The sequence below is a fragment of the Salvelinus alpinus genome, chromosome 19 (genome assembly GCF_045679555.1).
Source record: "Salvelinus alpinus chromosome 19, SLU_Salpinus.1, whole genome shotgun sequence".
Lineage (NCBI taxonomy): Eukaryota > Metazoa > Chordata > Actinopteri > Salmoniformes > Salmonidae > Salvelinus > Salvelinus alpinus.
Genome location: NC_092104.1, coordinates 17,300,507 through 17,314,224, shown reverse-complemented (window position 1 = coordinate 17,314,224; position 13,718 = coordinate 17,300,507). Strand labels below are relative to the sequence as shown.

Here is a 13,718-nt window from a genome sequence, read left to right as displayed (position 1 = left end):
AAAGATATAGTAAAAAACATTTTTTTTAAGGAATTGAGTAACTTATTGAATTCTAAACTAGGCATATGATGACCTGTATCGAACCATTATTCCCGTTTCATGTGTTTTCTGTTCTCAAATTATGACATCTATAAACTCTTAATCACTGTTCATGCGTTTTCCTTTCACCATTTGGAGAATTTCTCGGTGTTGACAAAAAGCTACTTTTTTAGGCAAAAGCTGTGTCAGAAGAGGGATTTGAACCCTCGCCTCCAGTCGGAGACCAGAATACCCTTATAACCAGGAAGGTTTCTCACCTTGAGTCTGGCGCCTTAGACCACTCGGCCATCCTGACAACTATGACCCATAAAATTCATATTTTTTCAGGATTCTGTAACATAAAGTCTGATATGTCTGATGGAAACATGCAGAACTTAAGATACAAAGAACGGAAAATATATTTTTTTAAAAAGGTAATGAAAGATATAATAAAAAACATTTTTATTAAAGGAATTGAGTAACTACTGAATTCTAAACTAGGCATATGAAGACCTGTATCGAACCATTATTCCCGTTTCATGTGTTTTCTGTTCTCAAATTATGACATCTATAAACTCTTAATCACTGTTCATGCGTTTTCCTTTCACCATTTGGAGAATTTCTCGGTGTTGACCAAAAGCTACTTTTTTAGGCAAAAGCTGTGTCAGAAGAGGGATTTGAACCCTCGCCTCCAGTCGGAGACCAGAATACCCTTATAACCAGGAAGGTTTCGCACCTTGAGTCTGGCGCCTTAGACCACTCGGCCATCCTGACAACTATGACCCATAAAATTCATATTTTTTCAGGATTCTGTAACGTAAAGTCTGATATGTCTGATGGAAACATGCAGATCTTAAGATACAAAGAACGGAAAATAACATTTTTTTAAAAGGTATTGAAAGATATAGTAAAAAACATTTTTTTAAAGGAATTGAGTAACTTATTGAATTCTAAACTAGGCATATGATGACCTGTATCGAACCATTATTCCCGTTTCATGTGTTTTCTGTTCTCAAATTATGACATCTATAAACTCTTAATCACTGTTCATGCGTTTTCCTTTCACCATTTGGAGAACTTCTCGGTGTTGACCAAAAGCTACTTTTTTAGGCAAAAGCTGTGTCAGAAGAGGGATTTGAACCCTCGCCTCCAGTCGGAGACCAGAATACCCTTATAACCAGGAAGGTTTCTCACCTTGAGTCTGGCGCCTTAGACCACTCGGCCATCCTGACAACTATGACCCATAAAATTCATATTTTTTCAGGATTCTGTAACGTAAAGTCTGATATGTCTGATGGAAACATGCAGATCTTAAGATACAAAGAACGGAAAAGAACATTTTTTTAAAAGGTATTGAAAGATATAGTAAAAAAACTTTTTTTAAAGGAATTGAGTAACTTATTGAATTCTAAACTAGGCATATGAAGACCTGTATCGAACCATTATTCCCGTTTCATGTGTTTTCTGTTCTCAAATTATGACATCTATAAACTCTTAATCACTGTTCATGCGTTTTCCTTTCACCATTTGGAGAACTTCTCGGTGTTGACCAAAAGCTACTTTTTTAGGCAAAAGCTGTGTCAGAAGAGGGATTTGAATCCTCGCCTCCAGTCAGAGACCAGAATACCCTTATAACCAGGAAGGTTTCTCACCTTGAGTCTGGCGCCTTAGACCACTCGGCCATCCTTACAACTATGACCCATAAAATTCATATTTTTTCAGGATTCTGTAACGTAAAGTCTGATATGTCTGATGGAAACATGCAGATCTTAAGATACAAAGAACGGAAAAGAAAAAAATGTTAAAAGGTAATGAAAGATATAGTAAAAAACATTTTTATTAAAGGAATTGAGTAACTACTGAATTCTAAACTAGGCATATGAAGACCTGTATCGAACCATTATTCCCGTTTCATGTGTTTTCTGTTCTCAAATTATGACATCTATAAGCTCTTAATCACTGTTCATGCGTTTTCCTTTCACCATTTGGAGAATTTCTCGGTGTTGACAAAAAGCTACTTTTTTAGGCAAAAGCTGTGTCAGAAGAGGGATTTGAACCCTCGCCTCCAGTCGGAGACCAGAAAACCCTTATAACCAGGAAGGTTTCTCACCTTGGGTCTGGAGCCTTAGACCACTCGGCCATCCTGACAACTATGACCCATAAAATTCATATTTTTTCAGGATTCTGTAACGTAAAGTCTGATATGTCTGATGGAAACATGCAGATCTTAAGATACAAAGAACGGAAAATAACATTTTTTTAAAAGGTATTGAAAGATATAGTAAAAAACATTTTTTTAAAGGAATTGAGTAACTTATTGAATTCTAAACTAGGCATATGATGACCTGTATCGAACCATTATTCCCGTTTCATGTGTTTTCTGTTCTCAAATTATGACATCTATAAACTCTTAATCACTGTTCATGCGTTTTCCTTTCACCATTTGGAGAATTTCTCGGTGTTGACAAAAAGCTACTTTTTTAGGCAAAAGCTGTGTCAGAAGAGGGATTTGAACCCTCGCCTCCAGTCGGAGACCAGAATACCCTTATAACCAGGAAGTTTTCTCACCTTGAGTCTGGCGCCTTAGACCACTCGGCAATCCTGACAACTATGACCCATAAAATTCATATTTTTTCAGGATTCTGTAACATAAAGTCTGATATGTCTGATGGAAACATGCAGAACTTAAGATACAAAGAACGGAAAATATTTTTTTTTTAAAAGGTAATGAAAGATATAGTAAAAAACATTTTTATTAAAGGAATTGAGTAACTACTGAATTCTAAACTAGGCATATGAAGACCTGTATCGAACCATTATTCCCGTTTCATGTGTTTTCTGTTCTCAAATTATGACATCTATAAACTCTTAATCACTGTTCATGCGTTTTCCTTTCACCATTTGGAGAACTTCTCGGTGTTGACCAAAAGCTACTTTTTTAGGCAAAAGCTGTGTCAGAAGAGGGATTTGAACCCTCGCCTCCAGTCAGAGACCAGAATACCCTTATATCCAGGAAGGTTTCTCACCTTGAGTCTGGCGCCTTAGACCACTCGGCCATCCTTACAACTATGACCCATAAAATTCATATTTTTTCAGGATTCTGTAACATAAAGTCTGATATGTCTGATGGAAACATGCAGAACTTAAGATACAAAGAACGGAAAAGAAAAAAATGTTAAAAGGTAATGAAAGATATAGTAAAATACATTTTTATTAAAGGAATTGAGTAACTACTGAATTCTAAACTAGGCATATGAAGACCTGTATCGAACCATTATTCCCGTTTCATGTGTTTTCTGTTCTCAAATTATGACATCTATAAACTCTTAATCACTGTTCATGCGTTTTCCTTTCACCATTTGGAGAATTTCTCGGTGTTGACAAAAAGCTACTTTTTTAGGCAAAAGCTGTGTCAGAAGAGGGATTTGAACCCTCGCCTCCAGTCGGAGACCAGAATACCCTTATAACCAGGAAGTTTTCTCACCTTGAGTCTGGCGCCTTAGACCACTCGGCAATCCTGACAACTATGACCCATAAAATTCATATTTTTTCAGGATTCTGTAACGTAAAGTCTGATATGTCTGATGGAAACATGCAGATCTTAAGATACAAAGAACGGAAAAGAACATTTTTTTAAAAGGTATTGAAAGATATAGTAAAAAACATTTTTTTTAAGGAATTGAGTAACTTATTGAATTCTAAACTAGGCATATGATGACCTGTATCGAACCATTATTCCCGTTTCATGTGTTTTCTGTTCTCAAATTATGACATCTATAAACTCTTAATCACTGTTCATGCGTTTTCCTTTCACCATTTGGAGAATTTCTCGGTGTTGACAAAAAGCTACTTTTTTAGGCAAAAGCTGTGTCAGAAGAGGGATTTGAACCCTCGCCTCCAGTCGGAGACCAGAATACCCTTATAACCAGGAAGGTTTCTCACCTTGAGTCTGGCGCCTTAGACCACTCGGCCATCCTGACAACTATGACCCATAAAATTCATATTTTTTCAGGATTCTGTAACATAAAGTCTGATATGTCTGATGGAAACATGCAGAACTTAAGATACAAAGAACGGAAAATATATTTTTTTTAAAAGGTAATGAAAGATATAATAAAAAACATTTTTATTAAAGGAATTGAGTAACTACTGAATTCTAAACTAGGCATATGAAGACCTGTATCGAACCATTATTCCCGTTTCATGTGTTTTCTGTTCTCAAATTATGACATCTATAAACTCTTAATCACTGTTCATGCGTTTTCCTTTCACCATTTGGAGAATTTCTCGGTGTTGACCAAAAGCTACTTTTTTAGGCAAAAGCTGTGTCAGAAGAGGGATTTGAACCCTCGCCTCCAGTCGGAGACCAGAATACCCTTATAACCAGGAAGGTTTCGCACCTTGAGTCTGGCGCCTTAGACCACTCGGCCATCCTGACAACTATGACCCATAAAATTCATATTTTTTCAGGATTCTGTAACGTAAAGTCTGATATGTCTGATGGAAACATGCAGATCTTAAGATACAAAGAACGGAAAATAACATTTTTTTAAAAGGTATTGAAAGATATAGTAAAAAACATTTTTTTAAAGGAATTGAGTAACTTATTGAATTCTAAACTAGGCATATGATGACCTGTATCGAACCATTATTCCCGTTTCATGTGTTTTCTGTTCTCAAATTATGACATCTATAGACTCTTAATCACTGTTCATGCGTTTTCCTTTCACCATTTGGAGAACTTCTCGGTGTTGACCAAAAGCTACTTTTTTAGGCAAAAGCTGTGTCAGAAGAGGGATTTGAACCCTCGCCTCCAGTCGGAGACCAGAATACCCTTACAACCAGGAAGGTCTCTCACCTTGAGTCTGGCGCCTTAGACCACTCGGCCATCCTGACAACTATGACCCATAAAATTCATATTTTTTCAGGATTCTGTAACGTAAAGTCTGATATGTCTGATGGAAACATGCAGATCTTAAGATACAAAGAACGGAAAAGAACATTTTTTTAAAAGGTATTGAAAGATATAGTAAAAAACATTTTTTTAAAGGAATTGAGTAACTTATTGAATTCTAAACTAGGCATATGATGACCTGTATCGAACCATTATTCCCGTTTCATGTGTTTTCTGTTCTCAAATTATGACATCTATAAACTCTTAATCACTGTTCATGCGTTTTCCTTTCACCATTTGGAGAACTTCTCGGTGTTGACCAAAAGCTACTTTTTTAGGCAAAAGCTGCGTCAGAAGAGGGATTTGAACCCTCGCCTCCAGTCGGAGACCAGAATACCCTTATAACCAGGAAGGTTTCTCACCTTGAGTCTGGCGCCTTAGACCACTCGGCCATCCTTACAACTATGACCCATAAAATTCATATTTTTTCAGGATTCTGTAACATAAAGTCTGATATGTCTGATGGAAACATGCAGAACTTAAGATACAAAGAACGGAAAAGAAAAAAATGTTAAAAGGTAATGAAAGATATAGTAAAATACATTTTTTTTAAAGGAATTGAGTAACTACTGAATTCTAAACTAGGCATATGAAGACCTGTATCGAACCATTATTCCCGTTTCATGTGTTTTCTGTTCTCAAATTATGACATCTATAAACTCTTAATCACTGTTCATGCGTTTTCCTTTCACCATTTGGAGAATTTCTCGGTGTTGACAAAAAGCTACTTTTTTAGGCAAAAGCTGTGTCAGAAGAGGGATTTGAACCATCGCCTCCAGTCGGAGTCCAGAATACCCTTATAACCAGGAAGGTTTCTCACCTTGAGTCTGGCGCCTTAGACCACTCGGCCATCCTGACAACTATGAAAACTTAAAATTCATATTTTTTCACGATTCTGTAACATAAAGTCTGATATGTCTGATGGAAACATGCAGAACTTAAGATACAAAGAACAGACAACAAAAAAATGTTAAAAGGTAATGAAAGACATAGTAAAAAACATTTCTTTAAAGGAATTGAGTAACTTATTGAATTCTAAACTAGGCATATGATGACCTGTATCGAACCATTATTCCCGTTTCATGTGTTTTCTGTTCTCAAATTATGACATCTATAAACTCTTAATCACTGTTCATGCGTTTTCCTTTCACCATTTGGAGAAATTCTCGGTGTTGACAAAAAGCTACTTTTTTAGGCAAAAGCTGTGTCAGAAGAGAGATTTGAACCCTCGCCTCCAGTCGGAGACCAGAATACCCTTATAACCAGGAAGGTTTCTCACCTTGAGTCTGGCGCCTTAGACCACTCGGCCATTCTGACAACTATGACCCATAAAATTCATATTTTTTCAGGATTCTGTAACGTAAAGTCTGATATGTCTGATGGAAACATGCAGATCTTAAGATACAAAGAACGGAAAATAACATTTTTTTAAAAGGTATTGAAAGATATAGTAAAAAACATTTTTTTAAAGGAATTGAGTAACTTATTGAATTCTAAACTAGGCATATGATGACCTGTATCGAACCATTATTCCCGTTTCATGTGTTTTCTGTTCTCAAATTATGACATCTATAAACTCTTAATCACTGTTCATGCGTTTTCCTTTCACCATTTGGAGAACTTCTCGGTGTTGACCAAAAGCTACTTTTTTAGGCAAAAGCTGTGTCAGAAGAGGGATTTGAACCCTCGCCTCCAGTCAGAGACCAGAATACCCTTATAACCAGGAAGGTTTCTCACCTTGAGTCTGGCGCCTTAGACCACTCGGCCATCCTGACAACTATGACCCATAAAATTCATATTTTTTCAGGATTCTGTAACGTAAAGTCTGATATGTCTGATGGAAACATGCAGAACTTAAGATACAAAGAACGGAAAAGAAAAAAATGTTAAAAGGTAATGAAAGATATAGTAAAATACATTTTTTTTAAAGGAATTGAGTAACTACTGAATTCTAAACTAGGCATATGAAGACCTGTATCGAACCATTATTCCCGTTTCATGTGTTTTCTGTTCTCAAATTATGACATCTATAAACTCTTAATCACTGTTCATGCGTTTTCCTTTCACCATTTGGAGAATTTCTCGGTGTTGACAAAAAGCTACTTTTTTAGGCAAAAGCTGTGTCAGAAGAGGGATTTGAACCATCGCCTCCAGTCGGAGTCCAGAATACCCTTATAACCAGGAAGTTTTCTCACCTTGAGTCTGGCGCCTTAGACCACTCGGCAATCCTGACAACTATGACCCATAAAATTCATATTTTTTCAGGATTCTGTAACGTAAAGTCTGATATGTCTGATGGAAACATGCAGATCTTAAGATACAAAGAACGGAAAAGAACATTTTTTTAAAAGGTATTGAAAGATATAGTAAAAAACATTTTTTTTAAGGAATTGAGTAACTTATTGAATTCTAAACTAGGCATATGATGACCTGTATCGAACCATTATTCCCGTTTCATGTGTTTTCTGTTCTCAAATTATGACATCTATAAACTCTTAATCACTGTTCATGCGTTTTCCTTTCACCATTTGGAGAATTTCTCGGTGTTGACAAAAAGCTACTTTTTTAGGCAAAAGCTGTGTCAGAAGAGGGATTTGAACCCTCGCCTCCAGTCGGAGACCAGAATACCCTTATAACCAGGAAGGTTTCTCACCTTGAGTCTGGCGCCTTAGACCACTCGGCCATCCTGACAACTATGACCCATAAAATTCATATTTTTTCAGGATTCTGTAACATAAAGTCTGATATGTCTGATGGAAACATGCAGAACTTAAGATACAAAGAACGGAAAATATATTTTTTTTAAAAGGTAATGAAAGATATAATAAAAAACATTTTTATTAAAGGAATTGAGTAACTACTGAATTCTAAACTAGGCATATGAAGACCTGTATCGAACCATTATTCCCGTTTCATGTGTTTTCTGTTCTCAAATTATGACATCTATAAACTCTTAATCACTGTTCATGCGTTTTCCTTTCACCATTTGGAGAATTTCTCGGTGTTGACCAAAAGCTACTTTTTTAGGCAAAAGCTGTGTCAGAAGAGGGATTTGAACCCTCGCCTCCAGTCGGAGACCAGAATACCCTTATAACCAGGAAGGTTTCGCACCTTGAGTCTGGCGCCTTAGACCACTCGGCCATCCTGACAACTATGACCCATAAAATTCATATTTTTTCAGGATTCTGTAACGTAAAGTCTGATATGTCTGATGGAAACATGCAGATCTTAAGATACAAAGAACGGAAAATAACATTTTTTTAAAAGGTATTGAAAGATATAGTAAAAAACATTTTTTTAAAGGAATTGAGTAACTTATTGAATTCTAAACTAGGCATATGATGACCTGTATCGAACCATTATTCCCGTTTCATGTGTTTTCTGTTCTCAAATTATGACATCTATAGACTCTTAATCACTGTTCATGCGTTTTCCTTTCACCATTTGGAGAACTTCTCGGTGTTGACCAAAAGCTACTTTTTTAGGCAAAAGCTGTGTCAGAAGAGGGATTTGAACCCTCGCCTCCAGTCGGAGACCAGAATACCCTTACAACCAGGAAGGTCTCTCACCTTGAGTCTGGCGCCTTAGACCACTCGGCCATCCTGACAACTATGACCCATAAAATTCATATTTTTTCAGGATTCTGTAGCGTAAAGTCTGATATGTCTGATGGAAACATGCAGATCTTAAGATACAAAGAACGGAAAAGAACATTTTTTTAAAAGGTATTGAAAGATATAGTAAAAAACATTTTTTTAAAGGAATTGAGTAACTTATTGAATTCTAAACTAGGCATATGATGACCTGTATCGAACCATTATTCCCGTTTCATGTGTTTTCTGTTCTCAAATTATGACATCTATAAACTCTTAATCACTGTTCATGCGTTTTCCTTTCACCATTTGGAGAACTTCTCGGTGTTGACCAAAAGCTACTTTTTTAGGCAAAAGCTGCGTCAGAAGAGGGATTTGAACCCTCGCCTCCAGTCGGAGACCAGAATACCCTTATAACCAGGAAGGTTTCTCACCTTGAGTCTGGCGCCTTAGACCACTCGGCCATCCTTACAACTATGACCCATAAAATTCATATTTTTTCAGGATTCTGTAACATAAAGTCTGATATGTCTGATGGAAACATGCAGAACTTAAGATACAAAGAACGGAAAAGAAAAAAATGTTAAAAGGTAATGAAAGATATAGTAAAATACATTTTTTTTAAAGGAATTGAGTAACTACTGAATTCTAAACTAGGCATATGAAGACCTGTATCGAACCATTATTCCCGTTTCATGTGTTTTCTGTTCTCAAATTATGACATCTATAAACTCTTAATCACTGTTCATGCGTTTTCCTTTCACCATTTGGAGAATTTCTCGGTGTTGACAAAAAGCTACTTTTTTAGGCAAAAGCTGTGTCAGAAGAGGGATTTGAACCATCGCCTCCAGTCGGAGTCCAGAATACCCTTATAACCAGGAAGGTTTCTCACCTTGAGTCTGGCGCCTTAGACCACTCGGCCATCCTGACAACTATGAAAACTTAAAATTCATATTTTTTCACGATTCTGTAACATAAAGTCTGATATGTCTGATGGAAACATGCAGAACTTAAGATACAAAGAACAGACAACAAAAAAATGTTAAAAGGTAATGAAAGACATAGTAAAAAACATTTCTTTAAAGGAATTGAGTAACTTATTGAATTCTAAACTAGGCATATGATGACCTGTATCGAACCATTATTCCCGTTTCATGTGTTTTCTGTTCTCAAATTATGACATCTATAAACTCTTAATCACTGTTCATGCGTTTTCCTTTCACCATTTGGAGAAATTCTCGGTGTTGACAAAAAGCTACTTTTTTAGGCAAAAGCTGTGTCAGAAGAGGGATTTGAACTCTCGCCTCCAGTCGGAGACCAGAATACCCTTATAACCAGGAAGGTTTCTCACCTTGAGTCTGGCGCCTTAGACCACTCGGCCATTCTGACAACTATGACCCATAAAATTCATATTTTTTCAGGATTCTGTAACGTAAAGTCTGATATGTCTGATGGAAACATGCAGATCTTAAGATACAAAGAACGGAAAATAACATTTTTTTAAAAGGTATTGAAAGATATAGTAAAAAACATTTTTTTAAAGGAATTGAGTAACTTATTGAATTCTAAACTAGGCATATGATGACCTGTATCGAACCATTATTCCCGTTTCATGTGTTTTCTGTTCTCAAATTATGACATCTATAAACTCTTAATCACTGTTCATGCGTTTTCCTTTCACCATTTGGAGAACTTCTCGGTGTTGACCAAAAGCTACTTTTTTAGGCAAAAGCTGTGTCAGAAGAGGGATTTGAACCCTCGCCTCCAGTCAGAGACCAGAATACCCTTATAACCAGGAAGGTTTCTCACCTTGAGTCTGGCGCCTTAGACCACTCGGCCATCCTGACAACTATGACCCATAAAATTCATATTTTTTCAGGATTCTGTAACGTAAAGTCTGATATGTCTGATGGAAACATGCAGATCTTAAGATACAAAGAACGGAAAAGAACATTTTTTTAAAAGGTATTGAAAGATATAGTAAAAAACTTTTTTTTAAAGGAATTGAGTAACTTATTGAATTCTAAACTAGGCATATGATGACCTGTATCGAACCATTATTCCCGTTTCATGTGTTTTCTGTTCTCAAATTATGACATCTATAAACTCTTAATCACTGTTCATGCGTTTTCCTTTCACCATTTGGAGAACTTCTCGGTGTTGACCAAAAGCTACTTTTTTAGGCAAAAGCTGTGTCAGAAGAGGGATTTGAACCCTCGCCTCCAGTCAGAGACCAGAATACCCTTATAACCAGGAAGGTTTCTCACCTTGAGTCTGGCGCCTTAGACCACTCGGCCATCCTTACAACTATGACCCATAAAATTCATATTTTTTCCGGATTCTGTAACATAAAGTCTGATATGTCTGATGGAAACATGCAGAACTTAAGATACAAAGAACGGAAAATAATTTTTTTTTAAAAGGTAATGAAAGATATAGTAAAATACATTTTTTTTAAAGGAATTGAGTAACTACTGAATTCTAAACTAGGCATATGAAGACCTGTATCGAACCATTATTCCCGTTTCATGTGTTTTCTGTTCTCAAATTATGACATCTATAAACTCTTAATCACTGTTCATGCGTTTTCCTTTCACCATTTGGAGAATTTCTCGGTGTTGACAAAAAGCTACTTTTTTAGGCAAAAGCTGTGTCAGAAGAGAGATTTGAACCTTCGCCTCCAGTCGGAGACCAGAATACCCTTATAACCAGGAAGTTTTCTCACCTTGAGTCTGGCGCCTTAGACCACTCGGCCATCCTGACAACTATGACCCATAAAATTCATATTTTTTCAGGATTCTGTAACGTAAAGTCTGATATGTCTGATGGAAACATGCAGATCTTAAGATACAAAGAACGGAAAAGATTTTTTTTTTAAAAGGTAATGAAAGATATAGTAAAAAACATTTTTATTAAAGGAATTGAGTAACTACTGAATTCTAAACTAGGCATATGAAGACCTGTATCGAACCATTATTCCCGTTTCATGTGTTTTCTGTTCTCAAATTATGACATCTATAAACTCTTAATCACTGTTCATGCGTTTTCCTTTCACCATTTGGAGAATTTCTCGGTGTTGACAAAAAGCTACTTTTTTAGGCAAAAGCTGTGTCAGAAGAGGGATTTGAACCCTCGCCTCCAGTCGGAGACCAGAATACCCTTATAACCAGGAAGGTTTCTCACCTTGAGTCTGGCGCCTTAGACCACTCGGCCATTCTGACAACTCTGACCCATAAAATTCATATTTTTTCAGGATTCTGTAACGTAAAGTCTGATATGTCTGATGGAAACATGCAGATCTTAAGATACAAAGAACGGAAAATAACATTTTTTTAAAAGGTATTGAAAGATATAGTAAAAAACATTTTTTTAAAGGAATTGAGTAACTTATTGAATTCTAAACTAGGCATATGATGACCTGTATCGAACCATTATTCCCGTTTCATGTGTTTTCTGTTCTCAAATTATGACATCTATAAACTCTTAATCACTGTTCATGCGTTTTCCTTTCACCATTTGGAGAACTTCTCGGTGTTGAACAAAAGCTACTTTTTTAGGCAAAAGCTGTGTCAGAAGAGGGATTTGAACCCTCGCCTCCAGTCAGAGACCAGAATACCCTTATAACCAGGAAGGTTTCTCACCTTGAGTCTGGCGCCTTAGACCACTCGGCCATCCTTACAACTATGACCCATAAAATTCATATTTTTTCAGGATTCTGTAACGTAAAGTCTGATATGTCTGATGGAAACATGCAGAACTTAAGATACAAAGAACGGAAAAGATTTTTTTTTAAAAAGGTAATGAAAGATATAGTAAAAAACATTTTTATTAAAGGAATTGAGTAACTACTGAATTCTAAACTAGGCATATGAAGACCTGTATCGAACCATTATTCCCGTTTCATGTGTTTTCTGTTCTCAAATTATGACATCTATAAACTCTTAATCACTGTTCATGCGTTTTCCTTTCACCATTTGGAGAATTTCTCGGTGTTGACAAAAAGCTACTTTTTTAGGCAAAAGCTGTGTCAGAAGAGGGATTTGAACCCTCGCCTCCAGTCGGAGACCAGAATACCCTTATAACCAGGAAGGTTTCTCACCTTGAGTCTGGCGCCTTAGACCACTCGGCCATTCTGACAACTCTGACCCATAAAATTCATATTTTTTCAGGATTCTGTAACGTAAAGTCTGATATGTCTGATGGAAACATGCAGATCTTAAGATACAAAGAACGGAAAATAACATTTTTTTAAAAGGTATTGAAAGATATAGTAAAAAATTTTTTTTTAAAGGAATTGAGTAACTTATTGAATTCTAAACTAGGCATATGATGACCTGTATCGAACCATTATTCCCGTTTCATGTGTTTTCTGTTCTCAAATTATGACATCTATAAACTCTTAATCACTGTTCATGCGTTTTCCTTTCACCATTTGGAGAACTTCTCGGTGTTGACCAAAAGCTACTTTTTTAGGCAAAAGCTGTGTCAGAAGAGGGATTTGAACCCTCGCCTCCAGTCAGAGAACAGAATACCCTTATAACCAGGAAGGTTTCTCACCTTGAGTCTGGCGCCTTAGACCACTCGGCCATCCTTACAACTATGACCCATAAAATTCATATTTTTTCAGGATTCTGTAACATAAAGTCTGATATGTCTGATGGAAACATGCAGAACTTAAGATACAAAGAACGGAAAAGAAAAAAATGTTAAAAGGTAATGAAAGATATAGTAAAATACATTTTTTTTAAAGGAATTGAGTAACTACTGAATTCTAAACTAGGCATATGAAGACCTGTATCGAACCATTATTCCCGTTTCATGTGTTTTCTGTTCTCAAATTATGACATCTATAAACTCTTAATCACTGTTCATGCGTTTTCCTTTCACCATTTGGAGAATTTCTCGGTGTTGACAAAAAGCTACTTTTTTAGGCAAAAGCTGTGTCAGAAGAGGGATTTGAACCTTCGCCTCCAGTCGGAGACCAGAATACCCTTATAACCAGGAAGTTTTCTCACCTTGAGTCTGGCGCCTTAGACCACTCGGCATTCCTGACAACTATGACCCATAAAATTCATATTTTTTCAGGATTCTGTAACGTAAAGTCTGATATGTCTGATGGAAACATGCAGATCTTAAGATACAAAGAACGGAAA

The 13,718-nt window shown here is 36.4% G+C and overlaps 9 non-coding genes across 9 annotated transcripts; all 9 read right to left on the bottom strand.

The window, feature by feature from the left end:
* Positions 1-222: 222 nt before the first annotated feature.
* trnal-caa (transfer RNA leucine (anticodon CAA)) lies at positions 223-334 on the bottom strand. Its single transcript has 2 exons — positions 297-334; positions 223-268 (listed from the first exon to the last, which is right to left on the bottom strand). It is a non-coding gene; the product is annotated as a tRNA-Leu (tRNA).
* Positions 335-680: 346 nt separating this feature from the next.
* trnal-caa (transfer RNA leucine (anticodon CAA)) lies at positions 681-792 on the bottom strand. Its single transcript has 2 exons — positions 755-792; positions 681-726 (listed from the first exon to the last, which is right to left on the bottom strand). It is a non-coding gene; the product is annotated as a tRNA-Leu (tRNA).
* A 346-nt stretch (positions 793-1,138) lies between these two features.
* On the bottom strand, positions 1,139-1,250 carry trnal-caa (transfer RNA leucine (anticodon CAA)). The gene is made up of 2 exons: positions 1,213-1,250; positions 1,139-1,184 (listed from the first exon to the last, which is right to left on the bottom strand). It is a non-coding gene; the product is annotated as a tRNA-Leu (tRNA).
* A 2,636-nt stretch (positions 1,251-3,886) lies between these two features.
* On the bottom strand, positions 3,887-3,998 carry trnal-caa (transfer RNA leucine (anticodon CAA)). The gene is made up of 2 exons: positions 3,961-3,998; positions 3,887-3,932 (listed from the first exon to the last, which is right to left on the bottom strand). It is a non-coding gene; the product is annotated as a tRNA-Leu (tRNA).
* A 346-nt stretch (positions 3,999-4,344) lies between these two features.
* trnal-caa (transfer RNA leucine (anticodon CAA)) lies at positions 4,345-4,456 on the bottom strand. The gene is made up of 2 exons: positions 4,419-4,456; positions 4,345-4,390 (listed from the first exon to the last, which is right to left on the bottom strand). It is a non-coding gene; the product is annotated as a tRNA-Leu (tRNA).
* Positions 4,457-4,802: 346 nt separating this feature from the next.
* trnal-caa (transfer RNA leucine (anticodon CAA)) lies at positions 4,803-4,914 on the bottom strand. Its single transcript has 2 exons — positions 4,877-4,914; positions 4,803-4,848 (listed from the first exon to the last, which is right to left on the bottom strand). It is a non-coding gene; the product is annotated as a tRNA-Leu (tRNA).
* A 2,637-nt stretch (positions 4,915-7,551) lies between these two features.
* Positions 7,552-7,663, bottom strand: trnal-caa (transfer RNA leucine (anticodon CAA)). The gene is made up of 2 exons: positions 7,626-7,663; positions 7,552-7,597 (listed from the first exon to the last, which is right to left on the bottom strand). It is a non-coding gene; the product is annotated as a tRNA-Leu (tRNA).
* A 346-nt stretch (positions 7,664-8,009) lies between these two features.
* trnal-caa (transfer RNA leucine (anticodon CAA)) lies at positions 8,010-8,121 on the bottom strand. The gene is made up of 2 exons: positions 8,084-8,121; positions 8,010-8,055 (listed from the first exon to the last, which is right to left on the bottom strand). It is a non-coding gene; the product is annotated as a tRNA-Leu (tRNA).
* A 346-nt stretch (positions 8,122-8,467) lies between these two features.
* trnal-caa (transfer RNA leucine (anticodon CAA)) lies at positions 8,468-8,579 on the bottom strand. The gene is made up of 2 exons: positions 8,542-8,579; positions 8,468-8,513 (listed from the first exon to the last, which is right to left on the bottom strand). It is a non-coding gene; the product is annotated as a tRNA-Leu (tRNA).
* Positions 8,580-13,718: the final 5,139 nt, after the last annotated feature.